The following is a 13,936-nucleotide window of genomic DNA, read 5'->3' as shown; positions in this document are numbered from 1 at the left end:
TCAAACAGGAGAAGTAAATGAAATTCCCACCTACACTCATCAGAGTGGGAATGCAGAACAGCAAAGACAAAAGGAGACCAGAACAAAAAAAGTAGGCCCAGGATAAGAGGCAGAGGATGTTCAAAGTAGTGGCGTGCATTTAGACTAAGAGTTGACCCTTCAACTTCAACATATTGAATAATATCTTCAACATATTGAGAAACTCTTTTTTTTTTTAAAGTTTATTTAAATTTATTTTGAGAGAGGGAGACTGAGAGCAGGGATGGTCAGAGAAAGAGGGAGAAAGGGAATCCCAAGCAGGCTCCATGCTGTCAGCACAGAGCCCGACATGGGGCTTAAACCCATGAATCCTGAGATCATGACCTGAGACAAAATCGAGAGCCTGGCACTTAGCCCACTGAGCCACCCAGGTGCCCCCCTCAACACTGTTGAAAGAAAGGAACTATGCTCTGAAAGTAGTTACTAAGAAAGTAACTATGTCATAAGAATTATACAGAGAGAAAAGTATCATTGAAGAATGATGGCCAAATGGACACATTTTTAAAATTAAGACTTTATGTTTTTAGAGCCAGGTAAGTAAGGTTCCTAGAAAAATTGGGCAGAAGGTACAAAGGTTTCTCATGTATCTCCTGCCCCACACATACCTAACCTCCCATTTTAACATCCTGCACCAAAGTGGCATCTTTATTAGAATTGATGAGTCTACAGTAACACATTGTCATCATTCAGAGCCCATAGTTTACATTAGATTTCGCTCTAAAGGTTGTACATTTTATGGGTTTGGACATATATGTAATGATATGTATCCATCATTATACTATCATACAGAATATTTTCACTGCCCCAAAGTTTTCTAGGCTCTATTTATTCATCCCTACTCCCTCCCCGCAACAAGCCACCCAACCTCCAATGTCTGGCAACTAATGATCTTTTTCCCGTCTTCTTTTTGCCTTTTCCAGAATAGCATGTAGTTGGAGTCATATTGTATGTAGCCTTTCAGAGAAGCAGACTCCATGCTGACAGCAGAGAGCCCAAAGGAGGGGCTCGAACTCATAAACCGTGAGACCAGGACCTGAGCTGAAGTCAGGCTCTTAACTAACCGAGCCACCCAAGCGCCCCCATTTGGTGTTGTATCTTAAAAGTCATCACCATACTTAAGATCATCTAGGTTTTTTTCCTGTGCTATTCTTTTGTGGTATGGGCACCCAATTTTCATGTGGGAAGGTGGGGGGGGGGCAGTTCCCCACACCACCAAGCAATGTTCTAGACGCTAGTTGGGTGTCCTAACAACTCAACTTAATTCCGACTCTATTTACCTAGAGGTAGCATCAGATTCCACAGGTTAAAATCTCGGTCTTACAAGACTGCCCCACCTTTGGATGCCAGCTGCAAGCCCGGGGTTACCTGTGCTTCTGACAGATGGATTCAATTGGCTGTTGAAGGCCTGCCGGGTGACCCAGACTTGAAACGCCAAGACCATGACCACATCCCACCTGAAGCAGGGCATTGGGCTGGAGCAGCAGTTTGAGTTCTGAAAGGACCTTGGTGGCCTCTGTGGCAGACGCGAAGGGAGGTGGGGGAAGACAACCCCATGGAAAGAGACAACAGTGCCCCCAGGGGCCGGAAGCCAGGCAGCAGTGGCTTGGAGAATGGGGGGATGGGAAGCAAAGGCAAGGGTAAGTAGCTGTCACGACTTGGGGCAGGAGGCTGAGGCTGAGGACACAGACACTGACGGGGAAGAGGAGATATTGTTGCGGGATTTTTTACCACAATACCTGGGATTCGTTGTCTTGCTGCTCCAGAGACGGAAGAGGTGGCCACAACATGGGCAGCAGGCAAAAGTCTACTCAAATCTAAGATCAGAAAGGAAGAGTAGTAGGAAAGCTCTCTTTACACAGAGGAGACATTGGAAAGTGAATGCCCGCGACTATAGGCAAGGATCCTTGCTTTATAAGGTCTGGTCAGCCCTCCCCCTTCCCTTTCCCCTTGCGCCTTCTCAGGTCCTCCCCTTATTGGCTGGATAGCTCTGGGTGCTGGGTTGTCCATTCCTGATTGGCTCATGTCCATTGTTTTGTTTTTTCCTTAAATAGTTTATTGTCAAGTTAGTTTCCATGTAACACTCAGTGCTCATCCCCACAAGTGCCCTCCTCCATGCCCATCACCTCCCTTCCCGTCCCTCCCACCCCCATCTGCCCTCAGTTTGTTCTCAGCATTCAAGAGTCTCTCATGGTTTGCCTCCCTCCCTCCCCCCAACTATTTCCCCCCTTCTTCTCCTGCATGGTTCTCCATTAGCTTCCTCCTAATCCTCCTATACATGCAAACATATGGTATCTGTCCTTCTCTGCCTGACTTACTTCGCTCAGCATAACACCCTCAAGGTCCATCCATGTTGCTACACATGGCCAGATTTCATTCTTTCTCATTGCCATGTAGTATTCCATTGTATAGATAAACCACATTTTCTTGATCCATTCTTCTTTTGATGGACACTTAGGCTCTTTCCATGTTTTTGCTATTGTGGAGAGTGCTGCTATGAACATTGGGGTACATGTGCTCCTATGCATCAACATTTCTGTATCCCTTGGGTAAATTCCTAGCAGTGCTACTGCTGGGTCATAGGGGAGTTCTATTAATTTTTTGAGGAACCTCCCATACTGTTTTCCAGAGGGGTTGCACCAGCTTACATTCCCACCAACTCTGATCGGTGTGAGGTGGTATCTCAGTGTGGTTTTGATTTGGTCTGTGGCCATACTTAGGTCTTCTGTCAAGGTCCTGGGGGGAACCTGAGTGGGAGTAGGTGGGGTCTAGTACATTCGGCAGAGGAACCTTACGCCTGAGGGGACTTACTGTGGTCAAAGGCTCCCTGCCTTGCTCCAAAATATTTTTTTCCCAACCCGGGAACCTCAGGTCCTAACCTTTCCCTCTCTGCCTACTCAATCCTATCTTCTGCTATCATAATACCACAAGCTCCACCTCAGTCCAGCCACCCCTTGCTCACTTTTAGACTGCCCCCCCCCCACACCCTTCATGCCCTTCACCTCAACTCTGCCTCTGCCCCCCGCAACCCTTGGCATCTCAGCACCTGATGGCAGGGGATGAGAATGACTATGACTCTTAGTGCCCTCTTTCTTTCAGGCCACAGCCCTTTTTAGTTACTCTGGAGGGAGGAGAGAAAATAAAACTGTTCTTCAATTCATCAAAAAACTAGTATCTCAGCAATTAAATTCAATTTGCCCCCCCCCCCCCGGAGGTGGGGGTGGGGTGGGGTGAGACTGAAATCCAATCACGTCACTGGTTCTCTCGGCAACCAGGCTCCATCCTTAGGTGACCTAATGGCTTCCGTCGCCTCATTAATATAACAAAAGACACCTTGATCATTCTTATCACTGGAAACTCTGAGGGTTTTAGGAGCTGTGAGCCAGGAACTGTGGACAAAGACCAAATGTATATACGAGAAATACAGTTTGGTCATCTGAATGACCAAGTATATATTTCTTATAAGTCACAATATCACAGTTATATTTTAGGAGTTTTATAAGTTTGCATTTTACATTTAGGTTTCTGATTCAACTTGAGTTAATGTTTGGGACGGATGTGAAGTCCGTCTAGATTCATTTCTTTGCCTGTGGATATCCAGGTGTTCTAAGCCCCATTTGCTGAAAAGATTACTTTTGCTCCAGTGTATTGCCTTTGCTCTTCTGTCAAAGGTCAGTTGACTAGACTTCTGTGGGTTTATTTCTAGGCTCTCTATTCTGTTCCATTGGTCTGTTTGTGTATCTTTCGCCAATACCACATTGCCTTGATTATTCTAGTTTTACAGTAAGTCTTAAAGTCTGGTAGTGTCAATCCTCCAACGTTGTTCTTCGCCTTCAATACCGTATTGGTTATTCCGGGGTATTTGTCGGTCTGTATAAACTTTAGAATTAGTTTCTCAATATCCACAAAATAACGTGGGGGGATTTTGATTGGGATTGAATTAAATCTATAGATCAAGTTGAAAAGTAATGACATCTTGACAATACTGAGTCTTCCTATTCATGAATACGGAATATGTCTCCATTTATTTAGTTCTTCTTTAATGTCATTCATTAGATTTTTGTAGTTTTCCTCATATAGATCTTGTACATATTTTGTTTGATTTATACCTGAGTATTTACTTCTGGGAGGCACTAATGTAAACGATATTGTTGCAGGATTCGTTACCTCAATAGCTGGGATTCATTGTCTCACCACTTCGAAGAATGAAGAGGTGGGCACAAAATAAACAGCAGGCAGAAGTTCATTAGAGTATAAGATCAGAAAGGAAGAATAACAGGAAAGTTCTCTTTACACAGAGGGGACATTCGAAAGTGAACGCCTGCGACTATAGGCAAGGATCCTTGTTTTATAAGGTTCTGGTCAGCACCCCCTTTCTTTCCCTCTAGCTCCTTTTCAAGTTCTATCCTTACTGATTGGATAGCTCTAGGTCCTGGGTTGTCCATTCCTGATTGGCTCGTTTCCATGGTATGAAGGGTGGCTTATGGCCATCCCATTCCTTGTGGGTCATACATTTTATGGTCTACTTATTTTTAGTCAGATCTTTGGTCAAATTCCTTGGGGGAACCTGAGGGGGGTAGGTGGGGTCTGGTGCATTCTTAAGAGGGACCTTACGCCTCTGAGCGGGTTTGCTGTGGTCAGACACCCTCAGCATTGTTCCGAACTATGTGTTTTTTCCCACCTTGGGGCCTCAGGTCTTCATCTTTCCCTCTCTGCCTCTTGAATCGTATCTTTTCCTATCAATATCACATCAATTTCAAATTCTACTTGTTCATTCCTGTCAAAAAGGAGGGAGATTGACTTTTGTATATTACCTTTGTAGCCTGCAACCTCGCTACACTTACTTACTAGTTCCGGGAATTTTTGGTCATTCTTTTGGTTTTTCTACATGGACAATTGTGTCCTCTGTGAAAAAAACACTTTTGTTTTTTCCTTCCCATGGATACATTTTTATATTAAGAAATTGAAAACGTTTTCCATTAGGACAAAGCGTAAAGGATGATGTATGAAAGAAATACTTCAAGCAGGAGGAGAGTGATCTCAGATTGGAAAAAAAATATGAGACGCAAAAAGAAAAGGAGAGCAGAGAAAGTGGCAGAAATAGGGGGAAATCTAAAAGAAAATTGCATGTATAAACTCATGTCTTACAAGGTTTTCAAAAAACAAAGAATTAAAATGCATTAGAGAAGTCAAAGCTCCGGGAAGGAGTCCATGAATTTACAAGATTTCAGGATACAAGTATGATATATAAAAATAGAGCGTATTTCCATATATTAGTAATGAATTATTAAAACTCCAATTAATTTTGCCTCAGCCCCTTACAAGCTGCCTTCTTTTGCTCAGGGAGGTCGCTGGGATATCTGTTCTTGGTGTTTGAGTATAAGCCCCCAATAAATGCTGCCTGAATCTTTCAAAAAAAAAAAAAAAACCCAAAAGCCCTCCAACTTAAAAAAATGTTTATTTATTTATTTTGATAGAGATAGAGAGCAAGCAGGGGAGGGGCAGAGAGAGAAGGAGAGAGAGAATCCCAAGCAGACTTCTCACTCTCAGTGTGGAGCCCCATGCATGGCTTGAATTCACGAACCTCAAGATTGTACTCTGAGCCGAAATCAAGAGTCGGACCCTTAAGAGTCAGATGCGTAACTGACTGAGCCACCCAGGAGGCCCCGAAACTCCATTTTTTCAAAAGTGTACACCATTTAAAATAGTTACCGTAAAAATGAAATATTTATCGATAAATCTATAAAATATGTGCAGTTATGATGTTGAAAACTATGAAACAATGGTGAAAAACTCATCATTTTTCATGGAAAAATATACCATGGTCATGGGGCAGAAGGCTCACGACTGTTAAGATGTCTATTGATTTATAGATTTAACACAATCATAATCCAATTTTTGGCGAGATGTTTTGTAGACATCTAAAACTGATTCTGAGATTTATTTGCATTATAAGGAAACTTGAATAGGTGAAACAATTTTGAAATAGACAAATAAAACTGAGGGACTCCTGTGCCTGATTTCAAGACTTAACTATAAAGCTGCAGGAATCAAGTCAGCGTGGTACTAGCAAAAGGATAGATGTAAAGATTAGTGGGACAGAGTGGATATTTCAGAAATAGACCCACTCAGAATGGTTAATTGGTACAAAAATAATTCAATGTAGAAAGGATCATCTTACCAGCAAATGGCTATCATAGACATAAAAATGAGCCTTACCCTAGCCCTCCTACCTGATACAAAAATTAACTGAACATGAGTCAGAGATTTAATAAGAATATTGAACTATAAAACTTACAGATGAAACATACAAAATCTTTGTGACCTTGTGTTAGGAAGAGAGTTCTTAGATGTGAGTCAAAGTCATGACATATAAAATAAAAATGTGTAAATCAGACTTTGGGAAAATGATAACTTTTGCTCTGTGAGACCCTGTTAAGAGAATGATAAGACAGGGGCGCCTGCGTGGCTCAGTCGGTTACGCGTCCGACTTCAGCTCAGGTCATGATCTCACACTCCGTGGGTTCGAGCCCTGCTTTGGGCTCTGTGCTGCCAGCTCAAAGCCTGTCGCCTGTCTTCGGATTCTGTGTCTCCCTCTTTCTCTGACCCTCCCCTGCTCACGCTCTCTGTCTCTCTCATCTCTTTCTGTCTCTCTCATCTCTTTCTGTCTCTCTCAAAAATAAATAAAGGACTAAAAGAGAGAGAGAGAGAAAGAGAGAGAGAGAGAGAGAATGTTAAGACAAACTATGGTCTGGAGAAAATATTTCCAGATCAGATATTTGACCACTTATTTATTTATTTATTTATTTATTTACTTTTTAGATGTTTATTCATTTTTGACAGAGAGAGCATGAGCAAAGGAAGAGCAGAGAGAGAGGGGGGACAGAGGATCCAAAGCATGCTCTGCACTGAAAGCAATGAGCCCAACATGGGGCTCAAACCCATGAACGGCAAAACCATGACCTGAGCTGAAGTCGGACGCTCAACTGACTGAGCCACCCAGGTGCCCCCGATATCTGACCAAATGTTTACACCTAGAATATGCAATGAACTCACACAATTCAACAATAAGAAAGCATACAATCCCTCACAAGTGGACAAAAAGTTCGAACGGACACTTTGCCAAAGAAACTGTAGCAGGAAAATGAACACACAAAGATATAATGATCATCATTAGTTACTAGGGAAATGCAAATTAAAACCACAATGAGCTACTACTACACACCTATTAAAATGGCTAAAATAGGGGCGCCTGAGTGGCTTAGTCGGTTGGGCGTCCAACTTTCGCTTAGGTCATGATCTCGCGGCTCGTGGGTTCGAGCCCCGCGTCGGGCTCTGTGCCGACTGCCAGCTCGGAGCCTGGAGCCTGTTTCGGAGTCTGTGACTCCCTCTCTCTCTGACCCTCCCCTGCTCACGCTGTCTCTCTCTCTCTCTCCTAGAAATAAAAAATAAAATAAAATAAAATAAAATGGCTAAAATAAAAAATACTGACAATATAAGGTATCGATGTAGAGACGGGAAGACTGGAATACACCTTCTTGATGGAAATGCAAAATGGTACAGTCACTCTAGAAAACAGTTTAGCATTTTCTTACGAAGTTAAAAATACACTTACTATATGACCCAGTAATCTCAGCCCTAAGTATTTACTATGTGCTCTAGAGAAATGTAAACTTACATTCCCACACAAAACCTGTATGTAGATGTTTATAGCAGCTTTATTCACAATGACATCAAAGTAAAAACAACCCAAATGTCCTTCAACAGGCAAATGGATAAACCGACTGTGGTACCTCCGTAAAATGAAATCCTACTCAGCAATGAAAACGAACAAACCAGAGATACGTTCAACCACATGAGTGTGTCTCAAATGCATTTCTCTAAGTGAAGGAAGCCAGACTCCAAAGGTCTCATATTGGGGCACCCGGGTGCCTCAGTTGGTTAAGTGACTAGCCCTTGATTTCAGCTCGGGTCATGATCTCATGGTGCGTGAGTTCGAGCCCCACATCGGGCTCTGTGCTGACAGCTCGGAGCCTGCTTGAGATCCTCTCTCTGCCCCCTCTCCCTGCCCCTACCCTGCTTGTGTTCACTCTCTCAAAAATAAATAAACATTTTTTTAAAAAAGTTCTCACATGGTATAATCTCATGTCTCTGACATTCTGGAGAAGGTGAAACTATAAGGGAGGGAGAACAGGTAAGTGAGTACCAGAGGTTAGGAAGAGTGGCAACGTTTGACCATAAAGAAGTAGGATGAAGTAGTATTTGGCGGTGAGGGAGTTTTTCTTTTTCTGATTCCTTATGATAGTTACACAGCTGTATGCTTTTTGTCAACAATTATAGAATTGTGGGACACCTGGGTGGCTCGGTCGGTAAAGTGTCCAACTTTGGCTCAGGTCACAATCTCACGGTTCGTGGGTTTAAGCCCCGAGTCGAGCTCTGTGCTGACAGCTCAGAGCCTGGAGCCCGCTTCAGATTCTGTGTCTCCCTCTCTCTCTGCCCCTTCCCACTCACGCTCAGTCTCTATCTCTCAAAAAGAAATAAATGTAAAAAAATTTTTAAAAGAATTGTACCCCTCAAAAAGGTGAATGTGACTGCACATAAATAACAAAATAAGCAAAAGCAGTGCTTGTAAATGCCTCATACATCACAGAATAAGGTTTAGCATGATTAGATGCCAAGGTTAGAGTGGTGTGGTGGTCTATTCTTTAAAAACATTAAGTCTTTGTTTAAAAAAAAAACAAGGTAAAAATGTGCTGTGTCCTTTGTTCATTTGAACCAGGAACAAATGAATCAGACACATTCTTCAGATTGTCCCTAAATATAAGTATTCTGACATGAATCATAACTGTGAGGGAAATTCAATGGATTCTTCTATGGTATCTCTTGTATTATATGTGGATGATCTAGAAGACTTGTGGAACTATGGAGTTTAAGAGATAATGGCTCAAGCCAGCCCTTCTATTCAGTTTTATCGACTAACAGGCCACTTGGAGAAAACACTGTGGTTTGTGCGAACATACATGTAGCTTAGAAATCAAGACATTTGAGGTCCGTTGAACGTGCACATAATATTAGATTTTCTTTCGCAAAGTATCACGTTATCATTTAGTCTTGCAGCAATTCTCCAAGTCACTACAGAACTCCCGATTATGGCCCATACCCTCATGGAAGCTACACACTGCACACCCACAGTCTCACTGATGTAGGTAGACACACATAAATACACACACTCCCATATGCACACAGATGTAGACACACATGCCAAAACAATGCACATAGGCACGTAGATGTGTGTTCGTGCATACAGCACACTAATGTACAACCTCCCTCCCCCAACTCTTGCATATCTTTTCTTTGCCTCAAAAATGTAGACCATCTCTCAGAATCCAGAGTACAAGAACTGGGCTTTGGGGTGCCTGGGTGGCTCAGTTGGTTGAACATCCAACTTTTGCTTAGATCATGATCTCACGGTTCGTGGGCTCGAGCCCCACATTGGGCTCTGTGTTGACAACTCAGAGCCTGAACCTGCTTCAGATTCTGTGTCTCCCTCTCTCTGCCTTCCCCTCCTCGTGATCTGTCTCTCTCCCTCTCTCTCTTAAAAATAAATAAATAAACATTTAAAAAGAGGGGTACATGGGTGGCTCAGTCGATTAAGCGTCCAACTTCAGCTCAGGTCATGATCTCTCGGTTCATGAGTTTGAGCCCCATGTCGGGCTCTGTGCTGACAGCTCAGAGCCTGGAGCCTGCTTCGAATTCTGTGTCTCCTTCTCTTTCTGCCCCCCCCCCATTCTGTCTCTCTCTCTCAAAAATACATAAACATTTCAAAAAATTTTAAAAACTGTGTTTTAAGGTTATAGTGTCTACCTTAAATAAGGGGAGCTTCCGCCTCAAATCCTTTTTTATTTCTTTTTTTGAAATAAGCTGGTTATAAAGGAAATGCAGAGAAAGGATCAGGCAATGCTTGGGATTTACAGCTAAATTCTTTAGTAATAACCAAACATAATCCATTTAGGTTTGGGACGTTCATTCTTGGAACGCGGCCACTGTGCTGTGAGGAATCCCACAGCCCTACCTCCCCGCCACCCACAGCCCTACCTCCCCGCCACCCTCAGCCCTTGCTGAGCTCCCAGCTGGCAGCCAGCTCTGACTTGTCATGTGTGAATGAGCCATCTTGGAAGTGGGTCCTCCCGCCCCTCGTCAAGCTACCCCAGCTAATGCTATGTAGGGCAGACACAAATGCCCCTGCCAAGGCCTGCCCGAATTTCAGAATTGTGAGCAAAAATACATGGCTGATATTATTTTAAACCATTAAGTGTTGGCGGGATTTGTAGGGCAGCAGTAGAAAACTTGTAAGTGTGGAATAAAAGGATATTGACACGATTTTATCTTCTCTCCCTTTAACACTCTCTTTCTCCGTTCTGCCAGGCTGTACTCTTTCATATTTCACAATTCAACACACACACACACACACACACACACACACACACACACACACCCAGAATAGCATAGAGGAGAGGCAAGTGTTGGTAAAACTAGATGGAGGGAGAAGAGAAGAGAGAGCCAACTCGTGAGTATGATAAGCCCGTATTGAGTAGTCAGGGGAAGAAATCACTTTCAGTAGTTGAGTCGATCATGAGTGGTAGTTTAGGGAAGGTGTGTCCTCCTCAGGGTGATCTTCAGGGCAGAATTTGGGGAACTGTTTCCTGGGGGTTTCGAGACTTTGTGGTGCCAATTTGGAAGTGCCACTACCAAGAGATGGGTGTGTTTTGCTGAAGTTTAATGATATTAGGGGTAGATGTTGCGGGTCTAGGCAGTAGGTTCAGTCACAGGACAGAGAACCTCTGGAGTGAAAACCAGTCTTCTAGGGGCGCCTAGGTCCTCAGTCAGTTAAGCGTCCGACTTTGGCTCAGGTCATGATCTCACGGTTCGTGGGTTCGAGCCTGCATCATGGTCTGTGCTGACTGCCAGCTCAGAGCCTGGAGCCTGTTTTGGATTCTGTGTCTCCTTCTTTCTCTGACCCTCCCCTGCTTACGCTGTGTCTCTCTCTCAGAAATGAATAAAACATTAAAAAAAATTTTTTTTAAAACCCAATCTTCTAAAAATTTCCCCAGAAGAAGGTGGGATGGGTTCTTGTAGGAAGGATTGAGGCTGGACAGTGTTCATATGTCAGGGATCTTCCCAAAGAAGAAAATATGGTGGAGTGAAGGAAGCCATCTTGGAGTATTGACCAGGGGCAGGGGTTGGTGGTTAGAAGTCTCTGGAGCTGAAGGCTTTGTCCTGTTTTCTCAAATGATAGTCATTAAACTACTGCCTTTAATGCTTATTTCTACAAATATCTATTGAGCATCTATTCTGTGTTAGGCACTGGAAAGAACCAGGATGGTGAGGAGAACAAATATGGTCCCTGGACTCATGAATTTATAAGTTAATTGGGGGTGGTACATAAACAAATTAAATAGTGATATAAACACATACAGTTGATCCTTGGACAATGCAAGGGTTAGAAGCACCAACCCCCTACATGGTTGAAAATCCATGTATAACTCTTGATGCCCTAAAAACTTAACTGCTAATAACCTACCCTTGACTGGAAGCCTTATTGATAACAAACAATCGATTACCATGCATTTTGTATATTATAGGAGCCCAGAGCAGGCTGCCCCAAGATGGGCCACATTGGCATAATGATTATTTTGAGTCAAAAGTAATTAGGGCCCAGCAGATGCAGGAAAAGCTCTCTCCCTGCTCCTCAACTGCCTAAATTTGCATGGGAAAGGAGAACCTCCACCAGGAAGAGAGCTATTAAGAGAGACCCCCCCCTTTACCTAAGGAACTCACCTGCATAACAGGGCAACCTCGTTTTTTTCCCAAACATCTCTTTCCACCTTCTTGCTGATGGCCTTCCTCCACTCGGACCCCCACCCTGCTCCTTAGCCCATATGAGCTTCATGTTGCCTGACTGTCTTTGGAATTTTATGTCTGTGTGGATTCCCTGTACATATGCCTGTTACATTTGATTTTCTCCTGTTAATCTGTCTCATGTCACTTTTAGTCCAAGTCTGGTTAAAATAGGATCATAGGGCAGAGGAAGGTCTTCCTCCCTGCCAATGTTATGTGTGTTATATACTGTATCTTACCATAAAGTAAGCTGGAGAAAAGAAAGTGTTATTAAGAAAATCATAAGGAAGAGAAAATGCATTTACAGTATTGTATCTACAAAAAAAAAAAATCCAGGGGCCCCTGGATGGCTCAGTCCGTTAAGTGTCCAACTTTGGCTCAGGTCATGATCTCACGGTTCATGGGTTTGAGCCCACAGAGTCGGGCTCTGTGCTGACAGCTCAGAGCCTGGAGCCTGTTTCGGATTCTGTGTCTCCCTCTCTGACCCTCCCCTGCTCATGCTCTCTCTCTCTCTCTCTGTCTCTCAGAAATAAATAAAACATTAAAAATTAAAAAAAAAAAGAAATGGTGAGAAGTCTAAGGGAGGCACCCCAGTTCTTTGGGAGGGAGAATCAGGAAGGCCAACTCATAGCCTCTGCTTTCTGGGTGTTTACAAGTTTTCTTCTTATCTCACCCTTTTCATGCCTTCCAAGAAGACTTTGACAGACTCTCAGCTATAAAGCTTTTTGAGTGCTTATGAATGATTTAATTTTTTTATGTAAATAGAGCTTTGACAGGGCAGTTAAAGTAGGTAAATAGGAAATATCCATATTCAAAGGTCTTTAAAATCCATATGAGTGTCAATAATAAAGTTCCATTTGGATTCTGTGGATATGCGCAAGACAGAAGACTTAAAAGTCATAACCTCTGTCTTCCAGGAGCTCACATCTATCTGGTAAAGGGGGTTCACATGACTCAGAGTCCTCCCATAAGACATACCACACCATTATAAAATCTTAGACTACGGTGAACTGGCTTTAAGTGCTGAAGAAACTCAGAGAAGCTATGATGAAGAGGCTATAAGGAGGGGGTGCCCGGGTGAGTGTCCAACTCTTGACATTGGCCCAGGTCATGATCCCAGGGTTGTGGGATTGAGCCCCACATCAGGCTCCATGTTGAGCATGGAGGTTGCTTGGGATTCTCTCTCTGCCCCTCCCCTGCTCATGCTCTCTCTCTCCCTCTCTCAAAATAAATAAATAAACTTAAAAAAGGAGAAAGAGGCTATAAGAAGAGGTATGTTTAGAAAAGGTGCTGTTGTTTAGTTAAGGTATGGGGCAATGCAGAGAGAAGCATTCTAAGGGAGGAAAGGAACAAGATTCAAGACTCAGAGGTGGAATGGATGTAGTGAACAGAAGTAGATAATTTCTGATTGCATTCAGGAGGCTTTATTTTACCAATCTTTAATAACAGGGTTCTTAAAATTTTTTAAATGTGTTTATTTATTTTTGAGAGAGAGAGAGAGAGAGAGAGAGAGAATGAGCGGGGGAGGGGTAGAGAGAGAGAGGGAGGGAGACACAGAGTCTGAAGCAGGCTCCAGGATCTGAGCTGTCAGCACAGAGCCCAGTGTGGAACGTGAACTCGTGAACCATGAGATCATGACCTGAGCCAAAGTCAGAGGCTTAACTGACTGAGCCTCCTAGACCTCCCAATAACAGGGGTTTTAATGAGTATAACCAAAATGGGGAGGATGGGGGTGGGGCGGAGGGCTGTGTGTGGGGTGAAACCATTTGATAGGTAATTTTAGAATGCACAAACATTTGAATATGACCATATGCCCAATAGGCAGATTCCTTTCCCTTTTATTCTACCATTAGGTTGGACAGTATGAAATTGTTAATATTCAATCATTTAACCTACCGAAATGTCAATGTCATACGCTTCAACCTAATGGATCATTAAACATTTGTATTTGTTTACCACCTCCATCTCCAGGCAGTTCTGCACTCTCTGGAAGCTGGAAATC

The 13,936-nt window shown here is 43.1% G+C and overlaps 1 pseudogene; it reads left to right on the top strand.

Moving 5' to 3' along the window:
- Window positions 1–1,379: 1,379 nt before the first annotated feature.
- Window positions 1,380–3,118, top strand: LOC120222852 (annotated as a pseudogene).
- The last annotated feature ends 10,818 nt before the right edge of the window (window positions 3,119–13,936 follow it).

Source organism: Hyaena hyaena, unplaced genomic scaffold (assembly GCF_003009895.1).
Source record: "Hyaena hyaena isolate Hyena2069 unplaced genomic scaffold, ASM300989v1 scaffold_924, whole genome shotgun sequence".
Taxonomy (NCBI): domain Eukaryota; kingdom Metazoa; phylum Chordata; class Mammalia; order Carnivora; family Hyaenidae; genus Hyaena; species Hyaena hyaena.
The sequence above is the reverse complement of the archived record's forward strand: the minus strand, read 5'-3'. Positions and strand labels throughout refer to the sequence as shown.